This window comes from Macaca nemestrina, chromosome 6 (assembly GCF_043159975.1).
Source record: "Macaca nemestrina isolate mMacNem1 chromosome 6, mMacNem.hap1, whole genome shotgun sequence".
Lineage (NCBI taxonomy): Eukaryota > Metazoa > Chordata > Mammalia > Primates > Cercopithecidae > Macaca > Macaca nemestrina.
Genome location: NC_092130.1, coordinates 5,835,517 through 5,846,150, shown reverse-complemented (window position 1 = coordinate 5,846,150; position 10,634 = coordinate 5,835,517). Strand labels below are relative to the sequence as shown.

The window sequence follows — 10,634 nt, the reverse complement described above, 5'->3', positions numbered from 1 at the left end:
TCAAGTTTTTGAGAAAATCACATAGATAGGGAATCTCATAATAGTAGATAAACTAAGCTACTGTTTGTCCAACCTACTCCCTAAAGATCTCTCAAAAGCATTCCCTCATCTGGAGTCACAAAACTTTCCCTTTCTTCAAGTCTCATCATTTTCCTTCAGCGCTATTACTGTATCCCCTCACCCAATCTCTTCTCTTCCAGCCTCTCTGCATTCTGCCAGAATGGTGCTTCTTAAAAAGAAATTTGATTGCATTACTTTCCTTAAAACCCCCTCAATCTCCCAAGGGCCTCCAAGGAGCTGCCCCAGCAGGGCAGCAAGATGTCCAGGTGCTCCCAGCCAGCCCAGGTTGCCACCGGCTGCCTTACTCCTGTCTTCTTGCACTGAACACTCATGTTCCCCGGTGGCTCCCTCCACACACCAGCTTGCCATGCCCAGACACAGGCTGTGCCCCCTACTGGGGATCCTGTTCCCTCACATCCTTCTAGGGTCAGGGGGTCCACCTGATCCACCTGCAAACCTGCTAGGAAACCCTCTGTACTCTGCTCAGCCATCACTGGTTGTTGACAAGGGTCACACACACTTACTGTTTCTCGGAAAGGCAACGTGGAAATATCTATCAGAATCGCAGGGCTGGGTGTGGTGACTCATGCCTGTAATCCTAGTGCTCTGGGAGGCCAGGGCAGGAAGACTGCTTGAGGCCAGTAGTTCCAGGCCAGCCTGGGCACTACAGTGAGACCCCAACTCTACAAAAAAAAAAAAAAAAAAAAAAAGTCCATGAATATATTTCAATCCAGCCAAATCTACTTCTGGGAATTTTCTATATGTTTTTATGCACTCCTCACATAAGCGCTCTAAGAAATCATTCATTGAAGCATGATTGGTTATAGCAGGAAAAAGAAAACAACAACAGGAAATGGCCATTCTGTCTCTATCAATGGAATCTGCTCATGTACAGTTAATTGTAATAATAATAACGGAGATGAGTGTAGACCGATGAAAACCCATCCCCAAGTTATAAATTAAGTGAAAGCATGGAGTGTGCTGGGGGAGAAGTTTATAGAAGGGATGTGTGTGCTGAGATTTGCAGGTAGAAACCAGAAGCAGTGGGGCCCTCTGGGAGGAAGCCTGCAGGATTGGGAGGAAGACTTACTTTTCACTCTCACCTATTTCAGAACTATTTCAGTTTTTGCCTTTTGCATGTTTTACTTATGTTAAAGCAATAATGTATAAGCATGTTTTGATAAACCCCATTGAAGCATCGCTTTCTGTAAGGCTCTCCTTAAGCCCTCAGTTGGTGAATGTTTTACCCTACGAGAACATTGTCTGGGTTCTTTACCTTCCACCCAGGGGAGGACCCCCAGGAGCAGGTTCTAAGAATGCTTCCCACCCAGCCGCGGCCCTGAGTGGGTCTCGAGATATGTCATTTGAATGAACTGAGCCCTTGAGCTCTTACCTCGTGCACAATGAAAGCTCTGGAAGCACATTCCCTGCCCCCGCGTCACTTGCAGACTTGTGGAGAAAAGACTCACACATGGCCCGTTAGGATGCATTTCCAGAAGGAACACATAGACAGGCAAGGTCCTGGGTTTAGGGAGCAGAGGCAGCGTTGCAGGCCAAGCAAAATACTTGAGATCACCCCAGCAGTGACTTAGACAAGATTCCTCGGCAAATTAGTTAGCAGTTGCCTTTAGAGGGCCATGGGATGACGTGGGGCTTCTGGAGACCTTCTCAGCTCTGTAGTTCAGTGTGAAAGTAACCGCAGTAATTGATGTTTCTGCACGTGCCATATGTCAGGCAGCACTAGGAATTTACATGCAGAGCTCATTTAATCTGCACTATAACTCTGATCAAGTAAATGCCATTATTATCCTCCCTTTAGAGATGAGGAAACTGCTTAGACCTTATAAACTAGGCTGAGGGTCAGAGATACCAAGTGACAGCACTGAGTAAGGAATACAAGGCTGTTTTGCCCCAAGTGTCTCTTCTCAACCACTGCTAACCCAGACGGACAAGTAAAGACAAAAGTTGGGGCTGGGCGTGGTGGCTTACATCTGTAATCCTAGCACTTTGGGAGGCCTAGGTGGGCGGATCACCTGAGGTCAGGAGTTTGAGACCAGCCTGGCCAGCATGGCGAAACCCCTTCTCTACTACAAATATAAAACTTAGCTGGGCGTGGTGGTGCACGCCTGTCATCCCAGCTACTCGAGAGGCTGTGGCAGGAGAATCACTTGAATCCTGGAGACGGAGGTTGCAGTGAGCTGAGTTCGTGCTACCGCACTCCAGCCTGGGCAACAAGAGCAAAACTCCACCTCAGAAAACAAAAAACTTGGATATAAACAAGGAAAAAAAAATAGGAAGTCATCTTTTCCTATGTTCCCACCAGACAGATGAAAGAGTGACTTTGTGATGGTGGCTGATCCTATGCTCCTTCCACTACTCCATGGCCAGGACAGAAGTAAAGGGGAATGCAAAACCCATTCATGATTTGCCCTTGCACTTAGGATAATATCAAACCTCAGAACTGAAAGCTACCTAATTCCCTGCTACTGTGTTAATACTAGACTGGGCATTATTTTCAGTCTATTCTTTTTTTTTTTTTTTTTTTTTTTTTTTGAGACAGAGTCTTACTCTATCACACAGGCTGGAGTGCAGTGGCACGATCTCGGCTCACTGCAACCTCCGCCTCCCGAGTTCAAGCAATTATTTGCCTCAGCCTCCCGAGTAGCTGGGATTACAGGTGTCAGATACCACGCCCAGCTAATTTCTATATTTTTAGTAGAGACGGGGTTTCACCATCTTGGCCAGGCTGGTCTTGAACTCCTGACCTCGTGATCCACCTGCCTCAGCCTCCCAAAGTGTCAGGATTACAGGCATGAGTCACGGTGCCCGACCTTCAGTCCATTCTTAAGCACTACTGAGGGTAAGTGAAGATCACCCAGCTATGCTCTGTAAGAAAGACCTGCTCCTTGGAGATAAGTATTTGAACCAACTGAAAGAGCTTATATGTAAGAAGACAAATGACAAACCTCACTTTAAGACTCTCTCCTCGGCCGGCGTGGTGGCTCACACCTGTAATCCCAGCACCCACTTTGGGAGGCCAAGGTGGGTGGATCACTGGAGGTTATGAGTTCAAGACCAGCCTGGCCAATGTGGTGAAACTCTGTCTCAACTAAAAATACAAAAATTAGCTGGGCAGGGTGGTGCATGTCTATAATCCCAGCTACTTGGGTGCCTGAGGCAGGAGAATCACTTGAACCTGGGAGGTGGAGGTTGCAGTAAGCTGAGATTATGCCACTGCACTCCAGCCTGGGTGACAGAGAGAGACTGTCTCCTCACTGAGTCCACAGATCTGAGGCCACTATGGTATCAACTTTGCCTAATCCCAGCTAATTCTCAGCCTTGCAAAACCAGCCTTCAGTCCTCCAGCCCAAGCTCTAAAATTCTATAACTATCCTCCCCTGACCTTTCCCTTTGAAGACATTATTAAAACTCTGTTAACGGTGTGTTCTCCGTTATTGCAGTAGGTCTAGCTTTGCTGGATGAATGCGCCTTTTGTTTTGTTTCACTTGGATTTTGTTTTGTTCATTTTCTTGGTGGTCTTCTGGGGAAATTGACAGTTGGCACTTCCTCACCATGGCCTGTAATGAGTCATGTGTCTTGGTCGCCACTTATCTTGCTGGTTTCTCTTCTCCTTGCTGTCTGAGTTCCAGCCCCAGAGGCCATTGGTCAATTCTTCCATTGCACCATGCTTCCCCCAACCCCCAATTGTGCCTTTGCACATGCCATCCATCCTGCCTAAAATGCTCCCCGCCTTCTTTACCTGGTTAGCGCTTGCTCTTCTTTCAAATTTCTTATCACCTCTGGGAAGCTGTCCTTCTTTGTATTCATTATTAAGCCAAATCTCCCCATGATTTGCTGTTTACAGGCATTTATTTTGCCTTTATAGCACTTACCCCACTTGCAATTTTACCTTTGGTTTCTGGTGATTTGACCATTGTGTCGATTGCTCTGAAATGTAAACTCCCTGAGGGCAGGCGTTGTGCTTGTTTTAATCACTTAGTCCTTGCACTTCACCTGAAACACAGTAGGTGTTCAGCAGAGAGTTCTCAGATAGATAAAAGCATGGATGGATGGATGGGAGCAAGATTTCTCTTCAAGTCAGGCATGGTGGCCCCCACCTGTAATCCTAGCACTTTGAGAGGCCAAGGCCTGTGGAACAGCTGAGGTGAGGAGTTCGAGACCAGTCTGGCCAACATGGTGAAACCACGTCTCTATTAAAAATACAAAAATTAGCTGGGCATGGTGGCACGCACCTGTAATCCCAGCTACTCAGGAGGCTGAGGCAGGAGAATCACGTGAACCCAGAAGGTGGAGGTTGCAGTGAACTGAGATTGCACCACTGCACCCCAGCCTGAGCAAAAGAGTGAGACTCTATCTCAAAAAAAAAAAAAAAAAAAAAATTCACTTCTAATGCCTCACAGTTGTGTGTTGGTGTCAGTGTGTGTGTTTTACTTGTTTGTAGCTTAGAAAGGGGAATGTGAGGGGTGGGGACGCCCTCAACTGCAGGGAGAAGGCAGGAGTCTAGAGTCCTCCTATGAGCTTGGCGCTGGAGCTCATCCACACTGAGACACCAAATGTCTCCCACGTCCTCTGTCCAGCCTCCCAGTGAGAGCTGAAAGGGCTCAAGCCCCACATGTTTCAATGTCAGGCTAAGCTGGAAAATCACCAGCTCAATCAAGGAAGATTTTTTAAAAACTTTAATATTCTATTCAAGTCAATAAATATTTACAAGCTTCTCTACGCACATCATTGAAACTGGATTTCCACCAAAGGAATCCACACATTGGATTATCTTGGCACAGGATTTTCTAGATTAAATTTTTTTATTATTAATTTTTGTTTGTTTGTTTGTTTTTTGAAACAGAGTCTAACTCTGTCATCCAGGCTGGAATGCAGGGGCAAAATCACAGCTCACCACAGCCTTGGGCTCCTTGGCTTAAGTGATCCTCCTGCCTCAGCCTCCTGAGTAGCTTGTACTACAGGCATGTGCCACCATGTCTGGTAATTAAAAAAAAAATTGTAGAGATGGGGTTTCACTATGTTGCCCAGGCTGGTCTTGAACTTCTGGGCTCAAGCAATTTTCTCCCTTTGACTTTCCAAAGCACTGGGATTATAGGCATGAGTCACCATGAACAGTATCCAATTTTTTTTTTTTTTTTTTTGAAGTGGAGTTTCACTCTTGTTACCCAGGCTGGAGTGCAATGGCACAATCTCAGCTCACCACAACCTCTGCCTCCCAGGTTCAAGCAATTCTCCTGCCTCAGTCTTCCCGGTAGCTGGGATTACAGTCATGCACCACCATGCCTGGCTAATTTTATATTTTTAGTAGACACAGGGGTTTCTCCATGTTGGTCTGGCTGGTCTCAAACTCCTGATCTCAGGTGACCCTCCTGCCTTGGCCTCCCAAAGTGCCGGGATTACAGGCAAGAGCCACTGCGCCCAACCCAGTCTCTAGATTTTTAAGATAACCTACCTCTTGAAATCTCAGATAGGGCCTGGAGAGCTTCCTCCCAGAGCATTGCCCACACACACAGTTTTAAGGAATGCAGAGACAGGTAGGCATCCCTATTCTTTTAACTGTTAAGACATATAAGTTACATTAGGACATCCAGCTGTTCTTTCTTATTGGCTGATGACTGATCTTATGCTCCTACATTTCAAGATGGGAACATATCCACCATCAATTTTTTAAAAGATATCATTAAAAAACAGGGAAGTCATTCATTTTGTTATTTACAACTTTTTCAAGGTGTAACTGACAGCTAACATCTACACAGATTAAAAAAGCACAATTTGATACATTATCTGTATACCTGTGAAACCCTCAATATCAAGATAACAAACATATCCCCCTGCAAAAGTTTCCTCAAGCTTGTCTATAATCTATCTCTTCCCTTCCCTCAACCACACACAATCACTGATCGGCTTTATACCACCATAGATTAGTTTGCATTTTTTAATGTGGTAATTTCCATTCTAACTTAGAACAGCCCTCCTTTCCTTTCCTTCCTTCCTTCCTTCCTTCCTTCCTTTCCGTCCTTTCTTCCTTCCTTCCTTCTTTCCTTCCTTCCTTTCTTCCTTCCTTCTTTCCTTCCTTCCTTCCCTCCCTCCCTCCCTCCCTCCCTCCCTCCCTCCCTCCTTCCTTCCTTCCTTCCACTCCAGCCTGGGCAACAGAGTGAGACTCTGTCTCAAAATAAAATAAAATAAAAATTTAATAGTAACAATCTTTACATCTCATATCAAAAACTCGCTAAGAATTTAGGGAAGGAAGCTTCTCCTGTAAGTACTCTGGTAACTGGCAACGGCAATTTGCAAGCAATTTATGGCTCTGTATTTGCATGATGTTCACATGGGAAATAAGGTGTTGACTGTTGACATACTTCTTGGCGAAGGCTGTTAGAACAACTCATTCTTTTTTAAGAAGTTCTCAGGAGGCTTTGGACCCCAAAGATGTGTCATGACCTGCCAAATGCCAACCAGATTTGTAACTAGGCTCCTACCAAGCTTAGTTTCAAAAATATGCATACTACACATAAACATACCTATTTCTCCAGTGTTACCCTGTAGCAAAACACCCCTTTGTGCTTCAGAGGGATAAGTAATCCTTCAGCAAAAGATCAGAACCCCAGCTGGGCAGAACCTTTTCTAACTTTGGACCTGTTAGGATAGCAGCAGTGGCAAGAAGTGTAATAATAGCTGTCAGGATTTACCAAGGGCCAGGCATTACGCTAACCTCTTTCACTTGCATTGTCTTGCTACATCCTAACAATCCTGGAAGTTAGAAATTCACATTAGTCCCATTTTGCAAAAGTGGAAATGGAGGCTCTGTAAGGTTAGGTGACTTGCCTGAGGTCACTTGCTCTGAGTGGAGGAGGTTGGATTTGACGCTGGGTCTATTTGCTGAGATGATAACCTTTAAAGCTCTGCCTTTGATGGTCAGCAGGTATGTGGCAGATACTGTCAGTACCCCACCCAATACCCTTGCAGGATGTCTGCTTCCTTTTCCTAGGGATTGCCTTGGGCTGGGGGTTGCCCTGGGCTGACCAGAGCTGCCTCAGAGTTTCACCACCCACCAGCCATCCCACTGGCCTATGCACTTTCCTGTGGCCACGACTGACAGCCAGTTCCCTTGCCTTTGGATGGGATAAGCCCTGGAGTGCAATTCCTGCTCCAGAGTCCCTCCCGGGATCAGGGCTCTCTGGAAATCACAATTTTAGTTATCTTCTTCCCCTGCCCTCTCCTGCCTCCACTGCTGCTTCCCAGATTTTCTGGCAGAATACTTCCGCAATAATTTATTTGCACAAGAATCCTTATCCCAGGCTCTGCTTCTAAGGAACAAACCGTAGACAAAGTTATTCAGGGAAAGGTGGGTTACCATGATGGAACAAAAGGAAGGACAGTCCTCCTGAAGGACCTCTCCCCTCTGGGGCAGTTCAGGGTCCCAGAAGCACTGTGGGTGGCATAGGGTTAGTTCACAGAGTGCAAGACAGTAGAACCATGACAGGTGTTGGGAGCAGACACAAGGTCTCAGATCTCAGCCTTTAGAGTAAACAGAGGCTGGCACTTGGCACTCAGAGCACCTGCCTCATGAGATGTGATAAGTGTGATGGAAAAGCCTTCTGGCATAGCACAGCCCTGGTGCAACTCACTGACTGAATGATAGATGGAGTTGGGGATTTCAATAGAGGAAATAATGTTTCCTGCCCCTCACCCTCACCCCCAACCTTAAGAACTGAGCAGATTATATAAAATCATTACCCTAAATGCACCAGAGAACGTAGTAGATACCGATTGACCGCTTTGCACCTAATCTCTAAATTTGAGCTAATAGGCTTAAATCAGGGAAAGGCTGACATAATCTTTTGAATCCAAATAGCCTAGAACCTTTTGCTCTGCTGAAAAACGCAGAAGAGGTGGGTATGTTTCTGGGATTTCACTGGAAGGCCCCAGGAGCTGAGTTTGAGATTCTTTGAGATCCTCATTACAGAGCCTATGTGGTCTTGAGGATAGGATAAAGCCAGAGCCTGTTCATACTTGCTCACCTAACCAACCCATCTCTACCATCTCCACTAATTTCAAACCACTATCAGATAGATCCCTTCCTCTCCATCCTCACCCCAGCATTCCAGTGCATTCAAGCTTGATTCAATGCCATATCTACATCACAGCTAAAGCTTCATTCCTTACTCCTGCACGTACTCATTTAACAAACACTTACTGAATTACTGAATGTCTAGCTTTTGCCAATCACTACTGTAGACTCTGGGAAAACAGTGAGCAAGAGGTAGCCCACAGTCTAGTGAGGGAGCCTTGCCCAGGTTTGTGCTCCGTGCTCTCCTATTTTTGCACATTCTATTCCCTCCACCTCTCAATACTTTTTCCCTTGAAGGCTGACCCACTATATTCACTATGTAAGTCCCTGCTCGTATACCACCGCATCCTTCTCGAAACTTCTCTGACCTTCACCGGGTGCGGTGGCTCACATCTGTAATCCCAGTACTTTGGGAGGCCGAGGCAGGCAAATTACAAGGTCAGGAGTTCAAGACCAGCCTGGCCAACATGGTGAAACCCCATCTCTACTAAAAATACAAAAAATTAGCTGGGCGTGGTGGCAGATGCCAGTAATCCCAGCTACTAGGGAGGCTGAGGCAGGAGAATTGCTTGAACCTGGGAGGCAGAGGTTGCAGTGGGCCAAGATTGCACCACTGCACTCTAGCCCAGGCAACAGTGCGAGAATCCATCTCAAAAAAAAAAAAAAAACTTCTCTGACCTTCCCCCTGCTGGGTCAGGTACCCCTTCCCTTAATTTCTAGAGTCCCTTGTTCCTTCCCTCTCAGAGCTCCTGTTGCAAAACGTTGCATTGGTATGTTTAGAGAGGGTGAGTTCCTTGAGGACAGAGATTATGCCATTCACTCATCTAACCCTTCCTTCCTTCTTTGATGAGCCAGATACTGTGTTAGATGCAAGGGGCTGAGTAGCAGTTAATTACAGAAAAGCTCCCTGTCCCGCCTTCATGACACTCTCATTCCGATGGGAGTAGACAGGTGCTAAGGAACTCATTTTAGGATTTCCACACTTTAGCACATGGAGAATAGTTCCTACGTGCATAAAATATAGAATGAAGGCTCCTGGTGCTGCTTGTGTGCTTGTTTGGTGCGGACCTGGTACCTCTTTCGTGAAGCGGCCGCTGAGGAGACTCCGGCGCTGGCCATGGCCGACGAAACGCCCAAGGAAGGAGTCAAGACTGAGAACAACGATCATATTAATTTGAAGGTGGCGGGGCAGGATGCTTCTGTGGTGCAGTTTAAGATTAAGAGGCACACACCACTTAGAAAACTAATGAGAGCCTATTGTGAACGACAGGGATTGTCAGAGAGGTGATCAGATTCCGATTTGAGGGCAACCAATCAATGAAACAGACACACCTGCACAGTTGGAAATGGCGGATGATGATACAATTGATGTGTTCCAACAGCAGGCGGGAGGGGCCTACTGCAAAGGGAAACTGCTTCTTTACTCCAGAACTCTGTTCTTTAAAGACCAAGATTACATTCTCAATTAGAAAACTGTAATTTGGTTCCACCACATCCTGACTACTATCTTATAGTTTTCTCTATTCTTTCATTTCCCCCTTCCCCATTCCTTTATTATACATAAAGTAACAGGTATATGTATGTGCACAAGCATATTGTGTTTTTTTTTAACTAAACAGCCAATGGTATGTTTTAATTGACATCAGGTGGAGACAGGATGGAGGAAAACACTGATTCGGTGAAAATATCCCCTTTGTCCATTAGTGGCATGCTTGTTCAGCTCTTATCTTTATATTCCAGTACGTTATTTTGCTTTCACTGTTAAAAAATAAGTAAATAAAATAAAATAAATAAAAATCCTTGCATACCTTGTTCAACTGGAGAATTTTAATGTTTTTCATTTATCATTATAAAACCAAGGATGATTTTATAACTTTTTTGTATGTAGCTGTTACATGTGGGGTAATCTGTCTTTAAGTAGCGATAAATAACTCTAAAACAAAAAAGAATCCTAGATAGTTTTCCCTTCAAGTCAAGTGTCTTGTTGTTTAAATAAACTTCTTGTTTAAAATGAAAAAAAAAAAAGTAGAATGAAAAGGCCAAGAATGTCCTTTATTTCATGTTAGGGATCAGGGACTATGATTATGTCACTACAGAATAAAATAAACTGAAATGGAAATCTGACAACTGTCTGACCAGATCCAAAGTGCCCTCAAAGAGAGTGCCGCCCCTGCCGTTCGGGCTGCATAGGCCAGGGATCCAAAACTCAGTCACCCACAGGGCCCAAAAGGCAATACACACCTGTGATTCATCTAAGTCCATCGTCTTACACTGCCCATTGTTGAGGCTGCCGTCAGGAGGAGAGTGGACCCCAGGCAAGACCAGGAGGCCCCTTCCCAGCACTTTGACCTGTTTCTCTGTAGGAAAGTAGACCAAGAGTTGCTCTTTCTCCCAATTCCTCAACAGAAGCTACAACTTTGACATTGTATGTATGATCTCCAGATTTTCAAACAACTGATTAGTGAAACTCTGGAGATCATAC

At 45.3% G+C, this 10,634-nt stretch overlaps 1 pseudogene; it reads left to right on the top strand.

The window, feature by feature from the left end:
• The first annotated feature begins 9,240 nt into the window (after positions 1 to 9,240).
• Positions 9,241 to 9,726, top strand: LOC105480910 (small ubiquitin-related modifier 2 pseudogene; annotated as a pseudogene).
• The last annotated feature ends 908 nt before the right edge of the window (positions 9,727 to 10,634 follow it).